Consider the following 22036-nt stretch of genomic DNA (forward strand, 5'->3'; position numbering starts at 1 on the left):
TGCTAAGGGGGAAATGGTTTGGCAGGAAAGAGGTCCAAGATAAAGTGTCAGAGACGAAGTCGGCCCCAGGATTGATCGTTTGGACAAAGGCATTTCTGGAGGTCTGGTACTGTATAGGCACTGGTTTCCTCTGGGTGGGTGAGAACGTCCCATAGCAGCGTGGGCTGCATGGAGTTCAGAGGAGGAACGCCTTCCCCCAGAATCCCACCTCAATCCGTTTGCTTCTCTCTCTTGCCACCCAGCCCGGATCAGAGCATAGCCTCCTCCAGTCCTCCCCCTGCCAGGAGTAAAATAGAAAAGTTACTTGGCAATGTCGCCATCAGTGTGGAGTTTTCCAATCGCAGCTGTAAAAGAAAAAGGAGACTTTGGAAATAAAACCAGACAGATCCAAGGACCTTAATTGGTCACAGTGGGCCCTGAGGAGAAAGACATAACAAAAAGGAAAAGCAAAGCATGATCAAATCAATGAGAAAAAGTAATGTTTTAATTTTATGTTGAGATTCTTGACTATAAAAGCAAGGGAGTGGTAATTGAAATGCTTATGTATTTTGTTTCTCTTCGAGCTCTATTTCACTTCACATTTTTAAGAACACACTTGGTTATACAGTACCCCTCTCTATAAAGGAAGTAGGAACAAATATCGACAGCTTATGTATATCTTTGCACCTGGTTTCACCTAATAAATCACATATTCCACACTATAAAAATGTGAAAACATCTGAATAAAACAACACCCAAACCTCCTAGTTCAGCAGTCAGGACTAACAAACTACAGATCATTATTTCCATTTCAGTGTGAAAAAGGATGAAAACCAACAACAACAGATGCTCTCAAGGACCACGTTGAGTTGTTGAGCGTTAATCGGTCCACAAGGTTTTATTTCATGCCACATGTTACAGTATGTTATTCCAAATACTACCTCTTCCATTCATCCTGGTATTTTCCTGTGTATCCCTCTAAATGTATGTTTTCTTCTGTCTATGATGTGACTGTAGGCAGTGTAAATGAGACACAGCCTCTAACTAAACAGAGCCTGCCGGGCAGTCCGGAAGGCCAGGCAGCAGTTGGCAGACTGGGCCTGAGAAACATGTGTGGTCAGGTGCCGAGGTGCAGATGTGTTGGCATTAACAGAAAGGCAAGGCAGTCCAGAGGCCACCATAAGAGATGTTTGCATATGCAGCTCCATTTAGCTTATTAACCTAGCCTTCTGCCTTGTCTTTAGAGCCTGGGGCAGGGGGAGAAGGGAGGGTCTTGGGTACAGTACTTTGGCTTTTTTGATTTCAGGCAAAGCAAACAATATGTGTGAATTTGTGAAAGTAGAGAAGGCTTTGCTCTCTGTTGTGTAACTAAATGTTTTTGTCTGTGGACTGACTGTGTGTGTCTGTCCTCAAATGTTTTGATATTTTTCGCAGGGTGTCTCCTGCTAGTGTTGCACTCAACAGATTGCACAGTATGTTTTTGCAGGTGCCAGGCATTTTGAGTGGGACTGCCCAAAGGTGGTATTTCCTCTTTTCACGGGAACTGTGCAGTTCAAGGTCCACCCAAGAGCTTGCTAAACTGCAATTATGACAGACAGACAGGCCAGAGCAGAGCTTTGCTCAGGGAGGGAGGTTTACAGTGGGGTCAACCCTGAGATATAAGACTATAAAGCATTACCCTGGCGGAGACCCTTAAAAACATCTAGCTAACCTCTCCACACCCACTAACAAATCATATACATCAAAGACTAGCTTGTGTGAGTTAATTCATCCTACACAGTGTAATGTATGCAAAAGAGACCACTCCTCGAATTACAGCAAAAGATGGCGAGTAAAAAAATAAAATAAAAAAATAAGTTAGTTCTTTGTGAGGGGATGAATCTAAACAGAACTCATTTTTTTATATACTAACCCTGGGGCTTTGGGAGCCAGCCAGGAGGCAGCTGTCCTTGCAACAGTATGTTCTAAATAAACGGCACAACCCCTGTCTGCTGCCCATTCTCCTGGAGAAAATAAATGGGATTATGACACACATAAGGGAGGACCGTACTGCTGCAGATGCACCTGGTCAGTCTGTGTTATTAATATACTGGACAGTGTCAGAAGGTCACATGGTGTCCTTGGGGTCACACTGTAGATAAAGACGTCATGTCATAGAGTGGGTATTCTGATGAGATCCTCTGTGTCATATGCTGCATTTTCAGAGAAGGAGACAAGCGGAAATTACCCTGCATGTGTTGTATTCTGCCGTAGTGATGTATGTGGTGTGTCATATACTAAAATGAATGACAAGTTAGAGAGGCTCAATTGTAACAGTCCCCACTCTGTAACTCATGTACAGTTGGCTAATCATCTCATAGGTTGCTGTGTGAGTTTAAAACACAGATTATATGACAGATTATATAAGCACTTGTATAATGCCGTTAATAATGGTCTCACAGACACACAAACTTGAAGCTTGCTGGAAATCTAAAATGACCCTTCAATTATGAGATCTTCAATACAATTTCTGAAACATCTCAATACTTCTGAAACCATATATGCTTACAAAGAACCATTTAACAGGATAGTTGATTTCCTCTGATTCAACCTTGACCGGCAGCGGTCGGCTGGTCAAGTGTGGGAACCAGTAACAGTTCCATTTCTGTCAGGTGTTTTCTGACCATGATAATATTATGCTCTCTTTAGTGGTGGAGGTTGACTCATTCGCCTTGTACTGACCAGATGGGCCTGAGAGTTCGGCCCAGTTCACACCCTCTCTGACCTGGGTGGGAAGGGCCCTAATCAGGCCTAAAGCTGCTAAGACGCTAATTTCTACTGCTGGGAAAGCAAAACAGCCAGCCAGACAATAGGGTGAGGTAGCGTGAGGTAGGGTGAGGTACAGTATTATCTGTCATCTCTGTTTGATCACCTTGGAGAGATAAAGGATCCCATGTGTGGCACAACCAAGATGTCAATGACCACATCATAAGCACATCGTTTGGCGATCAGATTACACAATAGATCATCAAGAAATTGTTCACCGGACTCTGTGTAATCTCTGATGCTTGCGACTATAAACACTGTACTTTATCTCAGAGAGTCACTCACAGGGCATTGTACATTACCAAGTCTCTTTTTACATCAGCAAAACTAAACAAAATACACTACTCCAAAAAACATTTTCAAGATTTTTCAGTGGAAAAAAGCAATGTACTGTAAAGTCTGTGGGGGGAAAAGCATTCAACATGTACAGGATAGAGTCTAGGCCAAAGCACAATGTTTCTCTTCTCTGCTTTACACCAGAGGCTGGGGGGAGGAGCTATAGGAGGACAGGCTCATTGTAATGGCTGGAACGGAATCAAATATATGGTACTCCACTCAAGCCATTACAATGAGCCCGTCCTCCTATAGCTCCTCCCACCCGCCTCCTCTGCTTTACACCACCAGTGGCTTCGCTCAATAGCAGATGGCTAGAAAAGGTCTTGGGTCTATGTCAACATATTAACCTGAGGAAAGGTCTCAAGCCTCTCTGTGGCTTGCATTTTTTCCCCACAAATGTTGAGTAGCAGAATAAATGTCAGCGCTGCCTGGCCAGTGACTCATGGCCCCTATATGCAAAACGGACCCTCGGCAGGAGGATATGTTTACAGCATGATAAATTCCTCCCCTTTGGAAAAAAACGGTAGACTGGGGAGAAAAAAATATACCTCTGTAAAAGTGTGAGCTGTTTGTACAGAATGGGATGTTTCAACATTGGGCCGGGGCTGTGTAGCCTGATGGTGTTTGCCTGAGGTCAACAGTGTCTTCTCCTGCCCCCAGCTAGCTGGACATTCCCGATGTTGTTCACAGGATTTACTGCCATATGGCCAGGTTACCTCAGGTCACTCTCAATGGATTGAAAAGAGAAAAACAACCTCTAACGAGGGCTCTGTCCCTTATAAATGGTTTTCTATTCACACAAATGAGGGTCGAATGCAGTAGAGCTCATGTAGTGGCCATAAATCCAGTTTACTTGGGCCTTGTTTGTGACAACACGGATTCCATCCAACCTGTTCATGTGAGTAAAGTATATGTTGGATAAAAAAGTAATGAAAGGCTTAATGGAAACAGAACATTTTTCGGTAAATGTAAAATGTCGACAAAACAAAATATGCTAGACACGGTGGGATTTTTCTGAGTCGGTAACATGAATACGAGAAATGTTGGTGGAAACGCTTTTATGAACAAATATTGATATAATAACCATCATGTCCAAGTCACACGATGACATGTTGTGTGGTCCTCCCACTACGTCGGGAAAGCATGACGTTTTTAATTTACAGATTAAATCAATTATGATGAACTTCACAAGTCGGTAAAAGTGCAAGGTGATGAGTTTGATGCTACTTTCCAATAAATGTCGGGGGTCTTATTCTGGTCACATGATCATCGATGCCTGGCTGCATGACAATCCAAAATAATCTCGCTCTCATGTCCATAATAATCTCATAACGTAGGCTCCACGTGCGCTCTAGCCAACAGCGCACAGATACAGTACTGCATGGCTACTATATAACGCAACATTTATATAAAAACCAGCAGTAGAGTTGAAAATGCAATGGAAACCCATTTAAGGTGTATTTTTTATTCGGCACATGGGAATTGAACCACAAAAGGTATTTTTATGTGCACTAAGTCATCACGCATAGACTTTTATCTGCAACAAGTCAAATTGATGGAAACACATCTCTGGTAGGAAAATGCACGTATTGTTTTCATGCAGATCGGTGGCCAATTGTATGGAAACCTAGCGTATGACTGGTATTTCAGGTGATACAGGGTTTCACAAGCACAACACAGACACACGATTGGTCCCGGGGATAAGATAAAGAGGAAACGTGCTGCCAGCAAGCTATTCTCTAACAGCAACACTGCATCAAAGCTCAGAGGATGAGCTCACCAAGACGTTGCCTCACCACACAAGACAAGCTTTAAATTCCTCTGGATGCATCATGGTTTATTTGAGCCAAGCATTACTAGCCCCATGTAATCATCCGTATTGTAAACCGAGCCATCTCACAGCACCTTGGGGACAGCTTGTTTACCTCATATAATTTCTCTACTGTTCCCTCATCATGAAGCCAAATCTAATGGGTGTGATGTCATTGTTAGTGTCCATGGAACGGCCTGCTGTGGAGGAGGAAAATACATGGATAATTCACTGGCATTGTGAACTCTTGGGATCTTCAAAACATTAACTCTTTTGAAAACTGAAGAAGTTGACAGTTATCCTTTTGTACTTTAGAGTGCATGCATATTCCAGCTCCAAAGGTCAGTTGATCATCAGCAGGGCTGTCTGTGACCAGAAATCCTCCCTGGCGTTTCTAACACACCAGCCCATTTTTTCCCTTGAGGCCCCACACCAGCCAATGTTTTTCCACGAGGCCCACACAACAGTCCATTTTTTTTTTCTTGAGGCCCCCCTTATTGGCCAGATAATTATGATTTTGTGCAGCAAAGAAAACAACAAGTTAGACCGGACTTGACACTGGACAAAAAATGGACCAGCCCATTCCTGGTCATCATTTGTTGTGCCATATGTTCTTCTCTAGAAACAGGCAATTTGAGGCAACTTGATAGGGAGATGAACCTCTTTGTGAGCGACCAAGCTACCATATGCACTATGCTGACATCCAATTGCTTCCCAACAGAGCTGCTGCATCTAAGATATTTTCCCTGAAGAAAAAAACCAACAACCTAGAATGCATACGGCCACAAAACTATATGAGCAGATACAGTACATGGCCAATGTGTATATGACTACATTGCATATACTGTACATTCTCAATTGAGCAGAGACAGTATTTCCCAATTTAGCTCATTTATGTATGCACCATAAGTAGCTACCTCATGGTGCTTCTTCATTTGGGTCACTGTTTGCTCATGGTGATGCTAATGAGCCTCTACAGAGAATTTGGCTCTGAAAGGGCCTCTATTGCCCAGGCCTGTAACTGCCCTGGTTGGAAGTGAGTGATCTCCATTAAGCCTGTCAGGAGACGCTAATCATTTTCTCGTGTCCAAGATTTACAGGCTAGGCTGTTTTTCAAATAGCGCCCTATTCCCAATGTAGTGCACTACTTTTTGCCAGGACCCATAAGGCTGTTTTCAAAAGCAGTGCAAATAGAAGCAAATAGGCTGCCATTTGGGACAGACCCACAGCGTTCCGGTTGTGCAGTGCTAGATCAGGGAAACAGAGCATTAAAATCCCTGGCTGGGATAAGTCTGAATAACTTCCGTTAAGCCCCTGTAAGTTAACAGGCATCACTATTACTTTAGTGGAAAGCTCGAACATTCCATGTGTTATTTTGCCAATATCTATATGAGGAACAGAGGAGCAGATTATGGTGGAACTTTAAGGCGATTTAATAGAAAAAAAAGAGTTTATATGCTGTTTTGAGTAGAACATTAGTTTAATCTTACTTTCTGAACACAAACCTGCAACCCAACATGTGCCCACTCTCCAGTTTCAATTAAGCTATTACTGTATAATTGCATGGTGTCACGCCCTGACCTTAGAGAGCTGTTTTATTTCTCTATTTGGTGAGGTCAGGGTGTGATGTGGGGTGGGCATTCTATGTTTTGTATTTCTTTGTGTTTGGCCGAGTGTGGTTCCCAATCAGAGGCAGCTGTCTATCGTTGTCTCTGATTGGGAATCATACTTAGGTAGTCTTTTTCCCACCTATGTTGTGGGATCTTGTTTTTGTACAGCTCTTGTAGCCTACGGAACGGTCGTTTTGGTTTCACAGTGTTATTTTGTTGCTGGTTCTCATTTAATAAATATGATGACCACAAATTACGCTGCGCCTTGGTCTCCTTCAAACAATGCACGTTACACATGGCAAGAGCACATCAACAGTTTTTGGCTACATATGGTAAGTGTATTGCATAGCAGGAGCGCATAAACAATATTTGGGTACACATAAGCACCTTACCAAAAGTAAGCCCTATTTCACATGACTGACAAGTTATAATGTTCCTGCATCCCTTGAAAATAACCTGTGCTATTTTAAACTCAGTAATAATTTATATTTGATATAATTTCCTTTAATCTGTATGCCAGCCAGTTGGAGGGGAAGTTAATTCATTCCAATATACATATAGCTTCATTTGGAATCTTAAATAAAACAAACACCTCTCACTGATTAAAAAAAAAAAAAAAAGTTAAGTCTCTCGTTTCTATTTATACTAGATCACAGTTCAAACACGTGAACTTGGTGTTTCCTTAAAACGTACACATGTACAAGGAAGCATATATATTCATGCAAACACATGCACTTCACACATATATGCCGAACGTATTTTAAAAAAGGAAAACAAACAAATTCCTGCGAGGTCCACCATACCCTTGTGGTTGCCTGGCGGTTACAAAGAGATCCTGTGTTCTGGTGAATGTGGAAAGAAGCCCTTGTACGCATTCCAGCCGACAGAAGAAGGCCTCTCTCTTCCCTGGATCTGGGAGGGTGTTTTCGAAAGCTACTTTAGAATGTTTGTGCAATCGCTTTCGACCACTTGATTAAAAATGTATTTTGATGCTAAGGAGCTATGTCCTGCAGAGAGTCAGCTCAAACTGGTTTGAGAAGAGCAACAACCTATTGGGGAATAAACATGCCTGTTGTAAATAGTTTTGGGTTATAGTAGGTTGAAGTCCTAGTATCGGAGTCTGAAGCAATTTAAAAAAAATTCTACTTCCACAGCTAGGTTGTAAAATGACCAAACCCAGTGGAAATCTAACATTGATCACCACACTACTCGTACAGTAATTCCCCTCAGACCACACCGGTGGAAAAACTCAGAGGGGAAAAAAACACAGAAGCGGAAACGAGTACGTCTGTGTATCACAGTGAGTGTGGCATGACGAAAGTAACGATGGCCTGTGAACCAACAGAGTGCGTACAACCAGGGGGATGTCATTTAGACAGCTGGAGCTGTGGTGATTACAGTAGGCTTCATGCTACGGATGTGCACTAGATGGGAGATGTACTAGAACTCCCTCTCCCTGTCTCTTTCCTCCCTCATCCACCCAGACCAGACATACTGTGGCCTGACCTCTGGCCTACCGCCCCTGCCTCTGGGAGCTGATACAAAGACATAAATCAACTCTCTCTGGAAGTATTTTCCCTCCTTTAGATGATTCAGTCAGGTGCAGTCAGGAATGGTCTGGGATCTGTTTAATGTACAAGCAATTGACCCACAATTCTGTATGTAGCAAGCTTTATAAAGGGGCCCATGTAATCTTAAATTTTATTGTCACAAGATTTATCACTCGTGTATTTCAGGATCTCTGGTTGAAGTGGAAATGATTTGCGAGACTACCTTTGTGTGGTTGCTCAATAGTGGTTCCTGTACAACTACAGTGCAGGGTCATGGGTGAATATTTAAATTTTACAACAATCAATGTTTTCCCTCCCTTACTGTACTGTGTAATTGCAGAAACAAACAGTCTGTTGTCATGGTAACATGTAGATAACTCATAATAGTGTACCCCGTTTTGTTTGGCAACGTCAGGAGGGCTGAACTACAGCAGTCTGTTTATGAGACCGTCACCTCACCGCGTTTTCACCAACCTGTATACCACTGGCATCCTGTGGCATTTCTGTGGTTTCAACCACATCTTACCACATCCAACCTTTATAGGAGGATGTAGGAACATGGGACTTTATTCAAGAAAACACCTTGACCTGCAAAGATGAATTTCAAACAGGAAGTCTGTTAGTTTGGAAATAATTTTGTTATGACACATCTAACCCTAACTAAAACGGTTAGCAAGTAGCTAATGAAAAGGGGAAACACATCTGCCGACAGTGTGCTCACCCAGGCTGGTCCTGGAGAGTGAGTAGAGTAGACAGGAAAGTACATGGAAGGGCTCATGTTGCAGATTGTGGCAGGACACAACGTAACCAGTGGTTTGCACCGGCGATGCGCGTCACTAACGTTGGCAGGTCAAATGTTTCAGATTTTTCACAGACTCCAGTGGAATGTGATCAACCTTGCTGTTCATGATGGACATGGAAAATGCTCTGGACAGTGAGTGGCTGGCTGCCATTAGGAGGCAGTGCATTAGGAGCAGTGGTGGCTCCTGAGGGGAGGACGGCTCCTAATAATGGCTGGAATGGAGCAAATAGAATGGCATCAAACACATGGTATCCACGTGTTTGATGTATTTGATACCATTTGATTAATTCCGGTCCAACCATTACCACGAGCCCCTCATCCCCAATTAAGGTGTTATCAATTTGCTGTGATTAGGAGGCCGTATGGGGGATGTTTTCTGGCCCAATGCTCTCCTACTGAGGGTTTCATTACCTCAAATAGCACAGTGATGACTGTCAGGCCAGGCGTGCTATTGGTGTGAAGCATGTTAGCCTCAAAACGTACCCGCCAAATGAAATATCCTGTCAGATTTTTAGAGCAGACCAACAACTTCAAAGACTGCCTGGGAGAGTGACTTCAGTTCAAAAACACCAGAGGCATGTTGGCCAAGGGCCACAAATCTCTGGGAGGTTTTGAAAAACATAAATATTTACCAGCATACTGAAGCCTTTCTATAAAAGTGATTTTATGTTCAAACTTGCCAGTTGCACAGGGAGGACGAGCGGCGTCTCATCTTTATTTATTACTTTTTTTCTAAATATGCCCTTTCAGAGCAGCCACCGCAGTGCACACTTTCATAGCAAATACAACATTCCTTGGTACATAGATCTAGCACAGCATGAACAACAGACCAGTTCCAAAGTAAAGTTTACATTCCTTTGGGGGTTCGATGAATCTGTTGGAATGTGTTCTTGCGAGGCTGTCTTTTCATGAGGCCATGGGTATTACCAGTGGGGGCCACTTTATTGGGCAGAGCAGGAATGTACGATGCCAACACAGTTGTAACTGCTGGTCTGTAGCTATTTCCTCCTGCTCACGAAAAGGTAAATAAAGAGATGTATTTCCCGTGGGCTTTAGCAAGGCCTAAAAATACTCTCAGCATAACATACTCTGAGGATATCTGGCTTAGGAATGGAGTTTGTTTTCTATTGGAATCTACGATAAATCACCAGGGTGTTTTTCTATTGCTCATCAATTGAGAGTGAGAAATGATTGAAGTGAAAATAACACAGTTTAGACCAGTGTATCTGGGAGTATTTTTGTTACAAATGTGTGGTACTCACCCAGAACCCTCTATTTACATGGAGACCCTTTCCCCGGGCCCTGGGCCTGGATCCTTAGCCCTGCCCACCTCACCAGGACACTGGTGGTTGGTTTAACCAGATCCTTCTATCTTCCCATTGGACAGTTATTGGGGGGGCTCGTGTCCTGTCAGCTAACCCAACAATAAAAACTATAGAGAAGACAATGCCAATTCGGTTATAATCCTTTAAACATCTCTTGTCTTTGAGTAATGGGCAGCTGTGTATCAAAAATAGGTTTCCTATGTTTATTTTATAGAAAAGTAATGGAAAGATGAACCTTAGACTGTGTGCCTGTTCCATGAGATACTGTACCAACTGCATGAACATACTGTACCACCTGCATAACATACTGTACCACCTGCATAACATACTGTACCACCTGGATGAACATACTGTACCACCTGGATGAACATACTGTACCACCTAGATGAACATAATGTACCACCTGCATAACATACTGTACCACCTGTATAACATACTGTACCACCTGGATGAACATATTGTACCACCTGCATAACATACTGTACCACCTAGATTAACATAATGTACCACCTGCATAACATACTGTACCACCTGTATAACATACTGTACCATCTGCATTAACATACTGTACCACCTAGATTAACATAATGTACCACCTGCATGACATACTGTACCACCTGCATAACATACTGTACCATCTGCATTAACATACTGTACCACCTGCATAACATACTGTACCACCTAGATGAACATAATGTACCACCTGCATAACATACTGTACCACCTGTATAACATACTGTACCACCTGGATGAACATATTGTACCACCTGCATAACATACTGTACCACCTAGATTAACATAATGTACCACCTGCATAACATACTGTACCACCTGTATAACATACTGTACCACCTGCATGACATACTGTACCACCTGCATAACATACTGTACCATCTGCATTAACATACTGTACCACCTGCATAACATACTGTACCACCTGGATGAACACACTGTACCACCTGCATAACATACTGTACCACCTGCATAGCATACTGTACCACCTGGATGAACATACTGTACCACCTGCATAACACACTGTACCACCCGCATTAACATACTGTACCACCTGGATGAACATACTGTACCACCTGCATAACATACTGTACCACCTGTATAACATACTGTACACCTGCATAACATACTGTACACCTGCATGAACATACTGTACACCTGCATAACATACTGTACCACCTGGATGAACATACTGTACCACCTGCATAACATACTGTACCACCTGGATGAACACACTGTACCACCTGGATGAACACACTGTACCACCTGCATAACATACTGTACCACCTGGATGAACACACTGTACCACCTGCATAACATACTGTACCACCTGCATAGCATACTGTACCACCTGGATGAACATACTGTACCACCTGCATAACACACTGTACCACCTGCATAACATACTGTACCACCTGCATAGCATACTGTACCACCTGGATAACATACTGTACCACCTGGATGAACATACTGTACCACCTGCATAACATACTGTACCACCTGCATAACATACTGTACCACCCGCATTAACATACTGTACCACCTGGATGAACATACTGTACCACCTGCATAACATACTGTACCACCTGTATAACATACTGTACACCTGCATAACATACTGTACACCTGCATGAACATACTGTACACCTGCATAACATACTGTACACCTGCATTAACATACTGTACCACCTGGATGAACATACTGTACCACCTGCATAACATACTGTACCACCTGTATAACATACTGTACACCTGCATAACACACTGTACCACCTGCATAACATACTGTACCACCTGCATAACACACTGTACCACCTGCATAACATACTGTACCACCCGCATAACATACTGTATCACCTGCATAACATACTGTACCACCTGCATAACATACTGTACCACCTGCATAACATACTGTACCACCTGCATAACATACTGTACCACCCGCATAACATACTGTACCACCTGCATAAAATACTGTACCACCTGCATAACATACTGTACCACCTGGATGAACATACTGTACCACCCGCATAACACACTGTACCACCTGCATAACATACTGTACCACCTGGATGAACATACTGTACCACCTGCATAACATACTGTACCACCTGCATAACATACTGTACCACCTGCATAACATACTGTACCACCCGCATAACATACTGTACCACCTGCATAAAATACTGTACCACCTGCATAACATACTGTACCACCTGGATGAACATACTGTACCACCCGCATAACACACTGTACAACCTGCATAACACACTGTACCACCTGGATGAACATACTGTACCACCTGCATAACACACTGTACAACCTGCATAACATACTGTACCACCCGCATAACATACTGTACCACCTGGATGAACATACTGTACCACCTGCATAACACACTGTACAACCTGCATAACATACTGTACCACCTGCATAACATACTGTACCACCTGCATAACATACTGTACCACCTGGATAACATACTGTACCACCTGGATGAACATACTGTACCACCTGCATAACATACTGTACCACCTGGATAACATACTGTACCACCTGGATGAACATACTGTACCACCTGCATAACATACTGTACCACCTGGATAACATACTGTACCACCTGTATAACATACTGTACCACCTGGATGAACATACTGTACCACCTGGATGAACATACTGTACCACCTGGATAACATACTGTACCACCTGGATAACATACTGTACCACCTGTATAACATACTGTACACCTGCATAACATACTGTACACCTGCATGAACATACTGTACACCTGCATGAACATACTGTACCACCTGGATGAACATACTGTACCACCTGCATAACATACTGTACACCTGCATAACATACTGTACCACCTGGATAACATACTGTACCACCTGGATGAACATACTGTACCACCTGCATAACACACTGTACAACCTGCATAACATACTGTACCACCTGCATAACATACTGTACCACCTGCATAACATACTGTACCACCTGGATAACATACTGTACCACCTGGATGAACATACTGTACCACCTGCATAACATACTGTACCACCTGCATAACATACTGTACCACCTGGATGAACATACTGTACCACCTGCATAACATACTGTACCACCTGTATAACATACTGTACACCTGCATAACATACTGTACACCTGCATGAACATACTGTACACCTGCATGAACATACTGTACCACCTGCATAACACACTGTACCACCTGCATAACGTACTGTACCACCTGTATAACACACTGTACCACCTGCATGACACACTGTACCACCTGGATGAACACACTGTACCACCTGTATAACATACTGTACACCTGGATGAACACACTGTACCACCTGCATAACACACTGTACCACCTGGATGAACACACTGTACCACCTGTATAACATACTGTACACCTGCATAACATACTGTACACCTGCATGAACATACTGTACACCTGCATGAACATACTGTACCACCTGCATAACACACTGTACCACCTGCATAACATACTGTACCACCTGCATAACACACTGTACCACCTGCATAACATACTGTACCACCCGCATAACATACTGTATCACCTGCATAACATACTGTACCACCTGCATAGCATACTGTACCACCTGGATAACATACTGTACCACCTGGATGAACATACTGTACCACCTGCATAACATACTGTACCACCTGCATAACATACTGTACCACCCGCATTAACATACTGTACCACCTGGATGAACATACTGTACCACCTGCATAACATACTGTACCACCTGTATAACATACTGTACACCTGCATAACATACTGTACACCTGCATGAACATACTGTACACCTGCATAACATACTGTACACCTGCATTAACATACTGTACCACCTGGATGAACATACTGTACCACCTGCATAACATACTGTACCACCTGTATAACATACTGTACACCTGCATAACACACTGTACCACCTGCATAACATACTGTACCACCTGCATAACACACTGTACCACCTGCATAACATACTGTACCACCCGCATAACATACTGTATCACCTGCATAACATACTGTACCACCTGCATAACATACTGTACCACCTGCATAACATACTGTACCACCTGCATAACATACTGTACCACCCGCATAACATACTGTACCACCTGCATAAAATACTGTACCACCTGCATAACATACTGTACCACCTGGATGAACATACTGTACCACCCGCATAACACACTGTACCACCTGCATAACATACTGTACCACCTGGATGAACATACTGTACCACCTGCATAACATACTGTACCACCTGCATAACATACTGTACCACCTGCATAACATACTGTACCACCCGCATAACATACTGTACCACCTGCATAAAATACTGTACCACCTGCATAACATACTGTACCACCTGGATGAACATACTGTACCACCCGCATAACACACTGTACAACCTGCATAACACACTGTACCACCTGGATGAACATACTGTACCACCTGCATAACACACTGTACAACCTGCATAACATACTGTACCACCCGCATAACATACTGTACCACCTGGATGAACATACTGTACCACCTGCATAACACACTGTACAACCTGCATAACATACTGTACCACCTGCATAACATACTGTACCACCTGCATAACATACTGTACCACCTGGATAACATACTGTACCACCTGGATGAACATACTGTACCACCTGCATAACATACTGTACCACCTGGATGAACATACTGTACCACCCGCATAACACACTGTACAACCTGCATAACACACTGTACCACCTGGATGAACATACTGTACCACCTGCATAACACACTGTACAACCTGCATAACATACTGTACCACCCGCATAACATACTGTACCACCTGGATGAACATACTGTACCACCTGCATAACACACTGTACAACCTGCATAACATACTGTACCACCTGCATAACATACTGTACCACCTGCATAACATACTGTACCACCTGGATAACATACTGTACCACCTGGATGAACATACTGTACCACCTGCATAACATACTGTACCACCTGGATAACATACTGTACCACCTGGATGAACATACTGTACCACCTGCATAACATACTGTACCACCTGGATAACATACTGTACCACCTGTATAACATACTGTACCACCTGGATGAACATACTGTACCACCTGGATGAACATACTGTACCACCTGGATAACATACTGTACCACCTGGATAACATACTGTACCACCTGTATAACATACTGTACACCTTCATAACATACTGTACACCTGCATGAACATACTGTACACCTGCATGAACATACTGTACCACCTGGATGAACATACTGTACCACCTGCATAACATACTGTACACCTGCATAACATACTGTACCACCTGGATAACATACTGTACCACCTGGATGAACATACTGTACCACCTGCATAACACACTGTACAACCTGCATAACATACTGTACCACCTGCATAACATACTGTACCACCTGCATAACATACTGTACCACCTGGATAACATACTGTACCACCTGGATGAACATACTGTACCACCTGCATAACATACTGTACCACCTGCATAACATACTGTACCACCTGGATGAACATACTGTACCACCTGCATAACATACTGTACCACCTGTATAACATACTGTACACCTGCATAACATACTGTACACCTGCATGAACATACTGTACACCTGCATGAACATGCTGTACCACCTGCATAACACACTGTACCACCTGCATAACGTACTGTACCACCTGTACAACACACTGTACCACCTGCATAACACACTGTACCACCTGGATGAACACACTGTACCACCTGTATAACATACTGTACACCTGGATGAACACACTGTACCACCTGCATAACACACTGTACCACCTGGATGAACACACTGTACCACCTGTATAACATACTGTACACCTGCATAACATACTGTACACCTGCATGAACATACTGTACACCTGCATGAACATACTGTACCACCTGCATAACACACTGTACCACCTGCATAACATACTGTACCACCTGCATAACACACTGTACCACCTGCATAACATACTGTACCACCCGCATAACATACTGTATCACCTGCATAACATACTGTACCACCTGCATAACATACTGTACCACCTGGATGAACATACTGTACCACCCGCATAACATACTGTACCACCTAGATTAACATAATGTACCACCCGCATAACATACTGTACCACCTAGATTAACATAATGTACCACCTGCATAACATACTGTACCACCTAGATTAACATAATGTACCACCTGCATAACATACTGTACCACCTAGATTAACATAATGTACCACCCGCATAACATACTGTACCACCTGCATAACACACTGTACCACCTGCATAACATACTGTACCACCTAGATTAACATAATGTACCACCCGCATAACACACTGTACAACCTGCATAACACACTGTACCACCTGGATGAACATACTGTACCACCTGCATAACACACTGTACAACCTGCATAACATACTGTACCACCCGCATAACATACTGTACCACCTGGATGAACATACTGTACCACCTGCATAACACACTGTACAACCTGCATAACATACTGTACCACCTGCATAACATACTGTACCACCTGCATAACATACTGTACCACCTGGATAACATACTGTACAACCTGGATGAACATACTGTACCACCTGCATAACATACTGTACCACCTGGATAACATACTGTACCACCTGGATGAACATACTGTACCACCTGCATAACATACTGTACCACCTGGATAACATACTGTACCACCTGTATAACATACTGTACCACCTGGATGAACATACTGTACCACCTGGATGAACATACTGTACCACCTGGATAACATACTGTACCACCTGGATAACATACTGTACCACCTGTATAACATACTGTACACCTGCATAACATACTGTACACCTGCATGAACATACTGTACACCTGCATGAACATACTGTACCACCTGGATGAACATACTGTACCACCTGCATAACATACTGTACACCTGCATAACATACTGTACCACCTGGATAACATACTGTACCACCTGGATGAACATACTGTACCACCTGCATAACACACTGTACAACCTGCATAACATACTGTACCACCTGCATAACATACTGTACCACCTGCATAACATACTGTACCACCTGGATAACATACTGTACCACCTGGATGAACATACTGTACCACCTGCATAACATACTGTACCACCTGCATAACATACTGTACCACCTGGATGAACATACTGTACCACCTGCATAACATACTGTACCACCTGTATAACATACTGTACACCTGCATAACATACTGTACACCTGCATGAACATACTGTACACCTGCATGAACATACTGTACCACCTGCATAACACACTGTACCACCTGCATAACGTACTGTACCACCTGTATAACACACTGTACCACCTGCATAACACACTGTACCACCTGGATGAACACACTGTACCACCTGTATAACATACTGTACACCTGGATGAACACACTGTACCACCTGCATAACACACTGTACCACCTGGATGAACACACTGTACCACCTGTATAACATACTGTACACCTGCATAACATACTGTACACCTGCATGAACATACTGTACACCTGCATGAACATACTGTACCACCTGCATAACACACTGTACCACCTGCATAACATACTGTACCACCTGCATAACACACTGTACCACCTGCATAACATACTGTACCACCCGCATAACATACTGTATCACCTGCATAACATACTGTACCACCTGCATAACATACTGTACCACCTGGATGAACATACTGTACCACCCGCATAACATACTGTACCACCTAGATTAACATAATGTACCACCCGCATAACATACTGTACCACCTAGATTAACATAATGTACCACCTGCATAACATACTGTACCACCTAGATTAACATAATGTACCACCTGCATAACATACTGTACCACCTAGATTAACATAATGTACCACCCGCATAACATACTGTACCACCTGCATAACACACTGTACCACCTGCATAACATACTGTACCACCTAGATTAACATAATGTACCACCCGCATAACACACTGTACAACCTGCATAACACACTGTACCACCTGGATGAACATACTGTACCACCTGCATAACACACTGTACAACCTGCATAACATACTGTACCACCCGCATAACATACTGTACCACCTGGATGAACATACTGTACCACCTGCATAACACACTGTACAACCTGCATAACATACTGTACCACCTGCATAACATACTGTACCACCTGCATAACATACTGTACCACCTGGATAACATACTGTACCACCTGGATGAACATACTGTACCACCTGCATAACATACTGTACCACCTGGATAACATACTGTACCACCTGGATGAACATACTGTACCACCTGCATAACATACTGTACCACCTGGATAACATACTGTACCACCTGTATAACATACTGTACCACCTGGATGAACATACTGTACCACCTGGATGAACATACTGTACCACCTGGATAACATACTGTACCACCTGGATAACATACTGTACCACCTGTATAACATACTGTACACCTGCATAACATACTGTACACCTGCATGAACATACTGTACACCTGCATGAACATACTGTACCACCTGGATGAACATACTGTACCACCTGCATAACATACTGTACACCTGCATAACATACTGTACCACCTGGATGAACATACTGTACCACCTGCATAACACACTGTACAACCTGCATAACATACTGTACCACCTGCATAACATACTGTACCACCTGCATAACATACTGTACCACCTGGATAACATACTGTACCACCTGGATGAACATACTGTACCACCTGCATAACATACTGTACCACCTGCATAACATACTGTACCACCTGGATGAACATACTGTACCACCTGCATAACATACTGTACCACCTGTATAACATACTGTACACCTGCATAACATACTGTACACCTGCATGAACATACTGTACACCTGCATGAACATACTGTACCACCTGCATAACACACTGTACCACCTGCATAACGTACTGTACCACCTGTATAACACACTGTACCACCTGCATAACACACTGTACCACCTGGATGAACACACTGTACCACCTGTATAACATACTGTACACCTGGATGAACACACTGTACCACCTGCATAACACACTGTACCACCTGGATGAACACACTGTACCACCTGTATAACATACTGTACACCTGCATAACATACTGTACACCTGCATGAACATACTGTACACCTGCATGAACATACTGTACCACCTGCATAACACACTGTACCACCTGCATAACATACTGTACCACCTGCATAACACACTGTACCACCTGCATAACATACTGTACCACCCGCATAACATACTGTATCACCTGCATAACATACTGTACCACCTGCATAACATACTGTACCACCTGGATGAACATACTGTACCACCCGCATAACATACTGTACCACCTAGATTAACATAATGTACCACCCGCATAACATACTGTACCACCTAGATTAACATAATGTACCACCTGCATAACATACTGTACCACCTAGATTAACATAATGTACCACCTGCATAACATACTGTACCACCTAGATTAACATAATGTACCACCCGCATAACATACTGTACCACCTGCATAACACACTGTACCACCTGCATAACATACTGTACCACCTAGATTAACATAATGTACCACCCGCATAACATACTGTACCACCTGCATAACACACTGTACCACCTGCATAACATACTGTACCACCTAGATTAACATAATGTACCACCCGCATAACATACTGTACCACCCGCATAACACACTGTACCACCTGCATAACATACTGTACCACCTGGATGAACATACTGTACCACCCGCATAACATACTGTACCACCTAGATTAACATAATGTACCACCCGCATAACATACTGTACCACCTAGATTAACATAATGTACCACCTGCATAACATACTGTACCACCTAGATTAACATAATGTACCACCCGCATAACATACTGTACCACCTGCATAACACACTGTACCACCTGCATAACACACTGTACCACCTGGATGAACATACTGTACCACCCGCATAACATACTGTACACCTGCATAACATACTGTACCACCTGCATAACATACTGTACCACCTGCATAACATACTGTACCACCTGCATAACATACTGTTCCACCTGCATAACATACTGTACCACCCGCATAACACACTGTACCACCCGCATTAACATACTGTACATGTATTGGAATCTCCTTTGGTGCAGTCTTGTTAAAATAGTCCTTTCAAATGAAATATAAATCAACATTTATGATTTTATACAGCTCTGTAGTCACTTTTAATTGGAGCTCAATCGTTGCAGATGTGGCTCTGAAAGCTATTTGTGGCTGAGAATGGGCAGAGGTTTTCTGAGGACTCGGATTGGAAAGTCCACTTCAAGGGCCCCAATGTTCTCTATAATCCACCAGACAGGATTACTTTGGTCAGTCTACTTTGGTCAGAAGTTAAATATTATTAGGTGCAATTATTACAGGTTGATTTACTGTTCATTTTTGAATTAGATAAACAACACCAAAAGACCAATGTTGTATATACAGTATATATGTGTTGTCAGATGGACAGCCATACAAACAATACATATTTTCTAGCCTACACTGTGTACTATTGATTAATTCTGTAGTAGATACATGTCCTGTGTTGCCATTTTCCTGGCTGGCCCCATACTGCGTGATTGAGTAATTTGTTTTATGTCCTTTTCAATTCCCTGCTGCCTTATCCTCATCCTGTGCTAAGCAGCATCAAAGAGAGAAAGGCCAAGACAATCGCTAATTTGTTTCCCACCATATCCTCCAGCCAGCCAGGAGAAAACAGCACCTTCTGTAGTAGTAGACCTGTTCTTGTCTTATATAAGCATGTCTCCGTGGCTTGAGGACCAGTGAATGCCATTCGAGGGGAGTGACAATTGTTGATTGTAAGTCTGCTGGTCCAAGGACAGGAAGAGGAATGGGATAGGATGGGAAAAGGTTATTCCCTGGTGGTTTGGCCAGACGGGTATATTTACACACTACCCACAGCAGTCTGTCTGTGAGGCCTTGAGAAATGACAGTGGTCTGAGTCTCTCTCACTAGCCTCCTCTGGGCTTAATAATAATCTCTCTGTCACAGGAAGAGGAACCAATGGTCTCCCAAACATGTCCAGAGGGTTCCTGGCCTTCCAGACTGATTACGAAATCTAATAAAATGCTTCCATGTAGCTCCCAGACAGGGGGATTGGGTGTGTCTGTGTCTGAGACCAGGCTGAGGCATACTGTACATGAAGGATATGCTATGAGGGATCAGTGTGTTTATATCCAAAGATTTGTCAGCAAGTGAAACCCAGTGTAGGCCAAGACCTTATATTACACAGTCTGACGTAAAGGAGACCCACTGAGCATAGACATCAGTTTAAAGTCTAGTTTTTGACATAAATGTCACGTCATTGGATTTAGGTCAAAGGTTAGGGCGAAAAAAAGCTGAAATGTCCTGACGTTGAAGACTTTTTGCAAATCCAATCAGTTTTCCAAGTTTATTCAACGTCATCACATTCATTTTATGGGTTGAAATGATGTGGAAACAACATTGATTCAACCTGTTTCTGCCCAGTGGGGATGTCATCCTTTTGATATTAGTTTTAAATGATACACAAATGACAAGGCAAATGATGGACGATCAGTGTCTGCAATGTTTTGATGCTACAAGATCAGGCTCA

The sequence above is a fragment of the Oncorhynchus mykiss genome, chromosome 8 (assembly GCF_057628025.1).
Source record: "Oncorhynchus mykiss isolate SJ-2025 chromosome 8, ASM5762802v1, whole genome shotgun sequence".
Lineage (NCBI taxonomy): Eukaryota > Metazoa > Chordata > Actinopteri > Salmoniformes > Salmonidae > Oncorhynchus > Oncorhynchus mykiss.